The 10,968-nt window shown below is 37.9% G+C and overlaps 1 protein-coding gene across 1 annotated transcript in view; it reads right to left on the reverse strand.

Annotated features, from left to right (window-relative positions):
• Nucleotides 1-7,267, reverse strand: part of ecel1 (endothelin converting enzyme-like 1) — an 81,288-nt gene extending 74,021 nt beyond the window's left edge. Inside the window, exon 1 of the mRNA XM_030152012.1 lies at nucleotides 7,114-7,267. The gene's annotated coding sequence lies outside the window, so the exon portion shown is untranslated. The remainder of the gene's footprint in view (nucleotides 1-7,113) is intronic.
• Between the last annotated feature and the right edge of the window lie 3,701 nt (nucleotides 7,268-10,968).

The following is a 10,968-nucleotide window of genomic DNA, read 5'->3' on the forward strand; positions in this document are numbered from 1 at the left end:
TAACAAGCTCTCCCCGGCCTTATGGGAGTGCTGCATGCAGATAAGCAGGAAAGAGGAAAAAAGGAACAGAAAAAGGAAAAAGAAGAGCTTAGTATTCAAGGTAAATGCAGATGAAAATGGACAGGTATGTCATGCTGAACTCGGGCAGCAATGCAACTTTAGAGTGAATTGGGATTGGACTGACACAAAGTTCACAGACTGAAGACAAAATGTTTGTTCTACTGCAGATGTTACAGCTTTCACTCTTCATGGTTCAAATCTTCTGCTTCTATGTGTTGCAGTAAGGACAAGTGATTTTCTTCACTGGTGGGAAATCAGCAGGGGTTTCTATTTGTAATTGTGATCCTCAGGATGTTGCGCATACTCGATTTTATCCAATCCAAAATTGATACAAAGTATATCTTTTAATCCAAGGTGGACACACTGCCCAATTTAAGCTCAAATGGAAATTCAGTATTTTAATGATTTTTTTTAACTGACCACATATATATATATATATATATATATATATATATATATATATATATATATATATATATATATATATATATATATATATATATGTCAGACTCCTCTCATTTTTTTCAGCTTTAAGGACCCTGTTTTATGTCTGTTATGAATCAAATCAGCAAAGAAGTTGGTTTCCTCTTGGACCAGATCAGACCAGGACTCATTTTCCAGCTGTTTTCAGCAGCTGTTGGTTTTGTTCATAGACACACCCGTCTGCAAATGCACCTGGGTACCGAACATGTTTAGACCAAATGACTTGTATTTGGGTCAGATCACGTTCCCATACAAGTGAGCACCTCCACAGTTAGCGGACCTTGGTGTGATTGTTTTGGTGTTCACCTTAATGTCTAAGAAAGCCTCTTTACTCTGATCCTTTTTTTCCACCTATTACTTATGTATGAGTTCCACTATGGAAATGATCTGCCAAAAACATTATCATGCGTGTCTAATCATAATCACATTCATATCTAAAATTAGCTCTGTATCAAAATTTAAAATGCTTTCACTTATGTATTCATTGGTGACAAAAACAGAATAATATTCTATTCTATCATAACGTAAGACTTTGAAAGGAGGCATTCAATATCAGGAACACCTTTGATACTAAGAACATTTTATTGGTGATACCTGGACTTGCAGTGCTTGATAAATATCGATAAATACCTTTCCGCATATTGCATTTTTGGTTTGACAGGAAGGGATGGGGGTGGGGTAAATGGATTGACAACTGTAACTACTGATCACTGATCAGATTCAGTCAAATGTGATTCTACTGCTCTACTCTAGCATTAGAGCTGCTTGGCTTCTCTTTTCTATAGTGGCATGAAACTGGTCACCTCTACTGCACGGAGAACTGCACAAGGAAGGTATATAATTTAAAATTTTGGTGTTTTCCTGCAGGTTTAGAGCGGCATTACTGGAGACTTGCATGTGCTTTCACGAACGCAGTTGGATGTTTAGTTCATGGTTCATCTGATATTTTCATGTTATGTACCGTAATGCTAGTAGCCTCGAGCCAAAATATGAGCACGGAAGTGACCAGTGGCCAGATGATTGTTTCACTATGGGTGTAACATCCATCTATCCATTTTCTGAACCACTCAGTCCACATGAGGATCACAGGGGTGCCAGAGCTTATAATGGTGGGGCACACCTTGGATGTGTCACCAGTTCATTGCAGGGCTGACGTGTACAAAACATCCACTCACTCTCACATTCATAACTACGGGTGATTTAGACTCAACATCTATTAGTAAATGTCTTTAGATGGTGGGAAAAAGTCAGAGTACCCCATGACAACCCATACAGACATGGGAAGGAAGAATCATTTTAAAAATTCTGAATCTATTATAACTGATAGTTCGAAACAATGTTTCTGCACTTTCCTACTTAAGAACATTAATTATATCATTAATAATATTAATTATGCCTAAGACATAAATGAGAAAACAAAGCAAATAATTTTGCTCACAATCTGTTACCCTAACTCTAACCCGAAAAAAAGAACCAATAAGATAAGAGTAGCAGTATTAATAAAATCTTAATGATACCCAGCCCTGTTCTTTACTTTGGTATTTTTTGTTTGACTTAAGTAAAGGATTTGTGTACTTCTATCATTTCTGCTGATAAGTAAAACAGGCAGTCTTTTTAGTGGAGCAGGCTTTATTCTGACAGATGAAGGCATTGTCATTAGCACATAACTGCGGTCAACAGCCTTCTTTTGTCAACATTAGAGTTACTCGTGATAAGTGCAGTGCAGGTGATTTGACTTTAAAGAAAGATAAAATCGGAATAAAATAGTAGAAAATCAAGGATACTGTGTCTCTGCACAATGTCATTATCAATCCAACCCATCATCCATCAGTCTCCTGCCTTGTTACACACACAGTATCATGAAATGATGTCTGGTCACTAACATCTCTTGCGCTTCATGCCTCAGCATATACTGATTGGTTCTATGTAAATACTGAATTTATATTGAAAACATGAGCATTCTCTCTTTGTAACTTATCTTCCTCTATAATTTAAAAACACACACACACACGCACACACAGTTTCCTGTGTCACAACTCCCTTAGTATTATAATAAATTAAGATGCACACATGCACACACCATCACTCTGAGTGGACAACCAACATATGGTTAATGGACTGGATCTTGTGGGTACCATCATAGAGAAAGGCCTGTGTGATGAATGGCTATTTACTGAACATGACAGGACTTAATATTGAGAGTTATACTAACCCTGCTGGATGTGCATCTTCTCTCAATGACACATAGAACATGCATACACACATGATGAAAATAAAAACATGCATCTCTTGATGCATAGCATCTAGTCAATTCCCAAGAATTTCCCATACATCTTTTGAGGATGAACTAATCACATATACCACACAGTAGTGGGTCTTAAAGTGCGGTGTAGAGACCTTCATGGGTTCTAGAAGAGCTACAAGAGGGTCAGAGAGCCCTATTCAGTGCAAAAGAACAACAGAATACATCCTCATACCTGAATGACAGAATACATCTACAGTAAATGAGTTCCAAAAAGTATGTGTTGTGATCATAATGTCTAACACCAGAGGCATATATCACATGATCACTCATATATACTTGGCATAATCAAGATGCAGAGTGGTTGATGTGTTGTTTAGTAAAACAAATCAGGAAGAAAACATCAGTGTCTACGTTTTGAACAGTTGCCTTTTCTGTCTATCCAGATGACAATGCAAACTGAGACAAGGGTCAGCAGTGATTCTAAAAATCTTCTGTTTAAAGAGCCAGAATAGTGTGGGTGTTAGAAATAAATGAAGTGTGTTTTCAAGCAAAAATATATTAGCATGTACCATACACTATATGTAACTACTGGACAGAGGGCAAGGACCAGATGTCACCCATTGGTTTCTGAATTATAGTTTTGAACCTGAGGGGTCATGGGTAAGCTGATGCTGAGCTTTCATTTACTGACTTGGTAAAACTGTAAACTTAATCAAGCGCTGTAATTTTACAGTCTTGTTAATAGACCCTTTAAACCGTAACTATAGTTGAGTTGTCTGTCAGGAAATTATGTGTTTTATTAAATAAAAAGTAGGTGAGCGAGCACTGTCAATCAAAGCCTGACGCGGCAGACATGAAAGATTCTATTTGACCTCAGATCTGATTAATGGAGGAAATTTGAATCTATCTATTACAGGTTCCAAATGAAACGGAGAATAACCAAATATGTCCTGGAAATACAATGAGTGATTTCATATTTTAAAGAGACATTTAGTGCAAGTCTATAGACGCCAGGGATTTTTGGTACGTTCCCCAGCAGCTGTTGGCTTCGTTACATTTTTAAGATACTTCTGCATTGGCACAAGTCTAAAGCTGAGGTCCTCACCCTTTGGTGTGTACATAACCCTGGTTAGAGTTAGGAAAAGAACAGGGTTACAATAACAATCACATGCATAGTTCAAAAGTGACAATGTTAATTTTTGGTTTGTAATAGTATGATATAATAATGTCACATATCCATTCATAGACTTAACCCTGTTACTCAGTTGACCAGTATAGTGATTCTTCTGGTGAGGATGGGCTGGAATGGCACAGTTTGTTTTAAAGGCTGGGTGTACCCTTACCACTCCATAACTAGTAATAAATCTTCACGGTAGATCAGTGGGTAATGATTACGCTAAAGCATCTGAGGGCTCAGGGTGATATTGGTGTGTATGCCGTACACATGGATCACCTTCCTCACATGAATGTCCGTGATACAACAGAAAATCAGCTTCACACAAAACTCTCAGTATATAACTTGTTTCATGATTGAGGTACAGAAGTGAAAGGGAATGATTTCCTGATGGGAAGTAATCTTGTTATATTTACACATTATTATTGCTCTGACAAAACTTTCTAGCCGCACAGAGGCAAAGTTGGCAAAGGTGGCAGGAGGACGCATAAAACCGTAAAAGATACTTGTTAATAGCAAACCCTGTCAGAACAGTGTACCGCTTAATCAATAGAAAGAAATATATTCCATCTTTTGATCTGTAAACAATTTGAGCAGAAAAATGACAAAAAAAAAAAACAAAAAACGCTGTCAACTGCTTTACAAGGTGTTGCCTGTGGAACAGTGTCATTGCTCTTCTATAATTGTTTCTCCAAGTCTCTATTAGAGGTATGAGCACCATTCTGACAAAAGAGAATCCTTCTTTTGGTATTTTGATGATAGAGGTGGACAGTGCTGTCTAACACCTAACATTGATCCATAATCTATCATAAGTCTCCATCTGTGTTCAGATCCATACTCAGCAACCCCTCATGCCTTATGGACAGGGGTACTGTCATCCCATCGGCTTTTAAGTTTTGTCATTAAGTCGTCAAATGTACGTATAGAACTCCATACAGCGCTAATGTTTGACTTCCACCCCAGACAGCCATGACTTAAATCTTTTTTTTTTCTTACTTTGTTTTTTCCTTCTCTGCAGTTTGTGGTGGTATTTGGTATTTTGGTTCTTTGAAATGAGAGCTTAGTGGGTACCCTCTGCTTTTTATCTCCTCTTGGGTGAGTTACGTCACCTGAAAGCCCTTTATAAATGGGTTTATTATCCCCTAATCAAAGTGGTCACAGAGTCTGCCCCAAAGGCTTCACGGCACTCAGAAGGTTCAGTGTGGAAGTCAGCCCCCTTGAGGCTTATCATCGGTTGCCAGAGGCTGCAGTACACTACTACGGCGCATTTGTATCGCTACAGATTTGGACACACAGCTCAGGGGTCCCATATAGTACCAGGGAAAACTTGTTGGGCTTGTATCAGTGTTAAACCCCTTTGTGGCACTATTAAAAAACATTCATAGTGTTGTGTATGTAGAAACTGTCCCACATAAGCAATATTACAAGACTTTTTTGAGCTCTTCATTGTTACAGTTTTTAATATGTGTTGCAACTCAGAAAATCAAACGAGGAAATTTGGATTCTCACAGTTTGCTCTTATGAGTACAATTACAATCCACCTTTATTACAGCAATGTACATGAATGAAAACATCAGTTTAAAAGAACACAGCAAACCTTAAAAATACCCCCTTCCCTCCTTGTTTGAAAATGTAAAATGCTGTCTATATGGTATAGGGAGTTAAATCTAAACTAGATTAAAGTCTAATCATGAAGAGACAACTGTTTATTCAAGCAGCATTTGGGTCTGCGTACCGGAAAACCAAACGGGCAGCCACAGAATGTATGTAATGTATTATTATACAGTCAAAACTACATTACTGCATGGCCTGAATATTAAATATCTTTGCATTGCAGCCAAACACAGCCAGTGATTGAGTGAATCACACAAAGTTGTCAAACATAGGCATACACCGTATCCTGTTGTTTCTAATTTCAAATTATTTGGAAGGCAATGGAATTCAATACCATAACTAAGGACAACCTTATTAAAGCAAACTTTTTGCTTTGGTTCCAAAAGTGGTCACAAGAGTGAGGTTAACTTGGATTCATTTTATTAGTGTATAATAATAATAATAATAATAATAATAATAATAATAATAATAATAATAAATAGTTATATGTGATTTGAAGCATTTAAAATGTTAATATTGCTTCACATTGCTCCCTTGAACCCTGACCGACTGGGGCTCCGACCTTGGACCCCACCATTCTCCTGCGGAGCCCCCCTTCCATTTTTTCTGTATCCGCCACTGCACCCACTTTTAAATGATTTATTAGTTATTATCATTAGTTTACATTTCTGTTGCAAAAAAAACTTCCTTTGGGTTATGAATGAAACAGCATATAAACTGTCAAATCGATTGGTTTCTGTTTTGCAATCAGTAGAGTTTCCAAACAACCGAACAGACATCCACAGACTGAGTGGTACCGTCAGTGGGCAGAAAGTGATGCACGGCGACGTTGTCAGGGGTTCACAGAGAGACTGAGTCGTGATAAATAAGATAAACTTTTGGCCAATGTTAAAAGTGTTGCGTAAAGACGCGTGGCAGTGAGTAACAATCATATAGCATGACTATTAAAAGTTATCAGTCCTCTCTTTTGACATGGTGAGTTAATCTGACTTAGATAAACTTATTTTTGTTCATCAACACATGTATGGAACAGACATTTGGAAGAAAAGAACGTATCATGGTAGACAAAATCAAGTTATCATCAATGAAAATACGACATCCACACGTGTGGTAAGAGTACAAAAGATAAACATCCAGCCTCACAGACCGCCTCCACCCGTTCAAATTGAGTTTTTTTCTTTTTCAGTGTTAGTAACAAATTGTTGAGCAGAAGCATCAGAGAGAAACTTACCGCCCTTTGAATGGGGACCATGTAAAGAAAGACTAAGTGAGAGTCCATGTGCGCAAAAATGAGTGGAAACCTCTCATCAAAGTGTTCGCTGCTCCGCGTAGCCCTACGCTGATGTGAATTTATTATAAGACGTGACTCTCAAGTTAAACTGAGGTCCTTGCTGCTTCATCCTCGCTCTCTGAAATGGCATACGTTAGGTGATCAAATTTGGAATGACAATAGACTACAGTGCCATGAACAGTAAGCTCATTAGAGGCGTGGACCGCGTCAGAGTGATAAAAAACTTGTGGGGGGAAAAGACCTTACCTGGGGTGAAGTAAATAACAATCCCCGCTGGTAAAGGAAAAGTGGCTTTTTCTCTATGTGTAGACGGATCCACCCCGCTGAAGGTCCGAGTGGATTATCCGGCGTCCCTCTGGAGATAGGCACACACCGGGATCCGCACAGCTTTCTGCCGCCGCTGCAGCGCACAGCCTCCGATGTATGGACGGAGAGAGAGAGAGAGAGAGAGAGAGAGAGAGAGAGAGAGAGAGAGAGAGAGAGGGAGGAGGGGGTCTTTCATTAACAAGGTAAGCACACACACATACACACACCCACCACGGCCACAGTTCGGCTCAGCTGTGTTTGTGGGGACACTGACTGACAAAGCACATCCCCTGGTGCTTTCACTTAACCTTAACCATCACGAATGACCAACCCAACCAAGATCTGACCCTGAAACCAAGTCTTAAAGCTCATAAAGATATTTAAAGTTCTGACGCACCCAACCAGACGAACCAGATGTTATCCCTCAAACCCACTAGTTGCTCTTTATCCTTGTTTTGATTGTGTTTTCCAGATAATTGGTATTCGTGCGAGTGGTTCTAACTGCAATTTAAGTTCACACTTCAACATGCAATTACTGGCTCAATTGTTATTGTTATTCATATTGGGAAACTGTGAGTGTTACGCATAATTAAACATCAAGAACTACCTCAGTTTACAAGAAGACCCCTTATGCACTCATGCCTACACGTCTATTAACAATGACAGACTAAAAGTAAGGTATCTGGACATAAGGGCTGTACTATGCACCAGAAAATAATTAAAGTAATTAATTTAAATGACTATAATTATATTGCAACTGCAATATGATTTGGAAAGAATGGTTATTTTTATACTTCCTTTTCGGTGAAAAACATTATATGATAATATGGTGTGATGTTATGTGTTATGATGTGTGTGTTTCCTTGTGTTTGCATGGTATGATTTGCCATCTCTGTAGCACTACAATGCTTCATTTATGATGGTATGTTGTTGTCGTGCATTTTACATTTATCAAAAAATTGCAGCTCCTGCCATTTGGGTGTGCGACTTTGATTGTATTCTGATTAATTGCTGTCGACTGGACATCACTGCGGAGAAATCTTATTATGTTCTCTCATAAACCAACAGAATGCAACCTGAAGACAATTTTGCACCACAAGCTCATATGCCCCTGGTAATGTGTGCAAAATCCTCTAAGTTAGTACTGTGATAGATTTTCTTTTGATTATCTCTAAAAATCACATATGAATTTGACTCTCTCAGTTGCACCAGCTCAGAGAGAAAGCATCAACTCATTGAGTGAGCCTATTTCACTGATTGATATTACTGGGCTGCAACATTTTATAGGGTTTCCACATCAGAAAGTCTATTTTAATAAATCCTCTTCTAACTTAAACAACCACTAAACATTAACCATGGAAATGTAAATCTCCATGCAGTCTGAAAGTCACACAAACCAATCAAACCACAAGGTTGATTAATATTACTATGCAAATGCGCAGGGTAACTAACTGGCCATTTCAGTATTGTTCAGGGAGAGGAAAAACACCTATAGTGTTGGTGGATTTTTCAGACTGTAAAAGGCCAAAATAAAAATAACTTTGCTCTCACAGAGTTTTTGACAGTTGTTTCTTAACCACTCAAGGAAGAACAAATTACAAGCTCATATAGAATAAGCCTTATGAAACATAAAGTGAAATACAACTTGCTAGAAAAGTAATGGAAGGAAATGATTTTGAAGTCTCTCGAAGTTCAGGGCCTGGCACAGAGGAAGAGGAGCTAATGCAGACTCAGACTTAACCTGTCTTCTTTTGTGAATGTGAAGGCTTTCAAATGTAACATAAAAGCAATTAAAACAGGAGCAAGCAGATAGTCAGGTGTAGGAACAACGATAAAGAGCCAGCAGTGTTTAAGGAAGTGACAGCAATGATTGAAAAGGAAAGTATAAAGAAAACCATTGCGGAAGTGGAATGACTACAAAGTTCAGTGAATATGAGGGCATGTCATCATGACTTAGCTGTTTTTATAATGACATTACTGAAATTCTTAATGGTAGAATCTTGCGTAACTTTTGCATAACTCGTAGAAGTTTTTCCTTCTACGAGTGTGTCTTCCACAGGTGTTATATGTAACATCAGCATTAACTCCCTCCCATTCAAGTGGGACGCAACCTCCTTTACGTCAAACTTAGACTTATGTGACAAAAATTATTTGACAAAAGGGATCTTAGAGAATTATTCCATGACTCTACAGTTTCTCCTCAGAGCAAAAGGGTGTTCTAGAAATGTTCAGCTTTGGAGGCTGTATTCAGTGAAAAAGCTCATAAAACCACACTGTAGGGTATGGTGATTATGGCCCACAGATGAAATTGTTGAAGCGTTTAGTTACTGAACAGCCAGGATTGTGGTAGAGACTGTCAAATACCCCAATCTGTACTGGAAACACAATGTGTTCTATGCATGATCAAGAACACCTCCAGACACTCATATTTCTAAATAATGTACAACAATCTCCAGGGTTTAATCTCAAGTGAATATAAATTTGTTACTTTTGGTTTTAGTACTAAGAATGTGTAAGATTAATGTTTTAATCCATTTTTTCCCCCAAACAATCAATGAGTGATAGGGCTGTCACTGAACATTCTAAGGGTGACATGGTGGTCTACCCCAGTGTGTACCCCACCTTCACCCATAGCTGAGATAGGCTCCAGCATCCAGTGATCTTCGCAAGGATTAAGAAGGCGTTTAAAGATTAGTCAGAAAATAGATGGATACTCATTGACTTCAGTTCATTTTTATAATACTTCTACTGTTGTACAAGTTTTTTCTGTACTGTAATTATTAAATCAATATTTTGATTAGTAACTATAATTTCTTTAAATGATTGAATTACATAGCATTGCCTGTAACCATCCCTGCGAAAAAAAAAAAAAAAAAAAAAAAGATTACTAAGAAAGTGGAAAAAGCCTTAATTCTAGAACATTTGTCTTATTTTTCATCTAAATAGAAAAAAAGCTTGCAAATATTTTTTTTACAGAAATTATCTCAGCAAAGATCTCTGATCTGTACTGGAAATCTGATTTTTTTTCCTACACGTGTTATAATACTATTTCATGCCTTGCATATTTCTAAATAATTTACAGCAGTTGGATTTGAAGAAAAATTATTATAACTGTATTAGAAATGTGATTCATTTTCAATCAGATACACACATGTCAGCTGAACCATCAATCAGCTTTCATTTGCTAATGAGCTAACAGTAACTATTAGGTGACCGGATCAGTCAGGCTCAGGAAAAATTACAATAAAATCATATATGTGTTACTTCTATTTTTAGTATTACACTGGCACTCTCCATTTTTATTATTACTACATTTCACTTATTATTTTTACACTAGTCAGAGATAGGACCCACATAACCCTGTTGTCCATGATCTATTAACTGTGACAACACAGTTTAACCATTCATTCATTCATTTTCTGAACCCGCTTTATCCTCACTAGGGTCACGGGGGTCGCTTGGAGCCTATCCCAGCTACATAGGGGCGAAGGCAGGGTACACCCTGGACAAGTCGCCAGTTCATCGCAGGGCACAGTTTAACCAGATAAATAAAAAAAAATATTGCTCCCATGTCTCTTCCAATAAGAACATATATTATTTTTAAATACAAGTGACAGGACATATTAGACTTGCACACACACAGAACAAATAAGGTTTCTGCTACAGACCAGGTAGTGGCATACACCTTTATTCACAGTCTATGGTCGCATCCTACAAAGAAAAGGACTCTTGGCTACAGGAGCCCTTTAGCTCAAACTTGCAGAGCACATCTGGTTGTTGGGTTAGATCAAGGTT

Source organism: Sphaeramia orbicularis, chromosome 13 (assembly GCF_902148855.1).
Source record: "Sphaeramia orbicularis chromosome 13, fSphaOr1.1, whole genome shotgun sequence".
Taxonomy (NCBI): Eukaryota; Metazoa; Chordata; class Actinopteri; order Kurtiformes; family Apogonidae; genus Sphaeramia; species Sphaeramia orbicularis.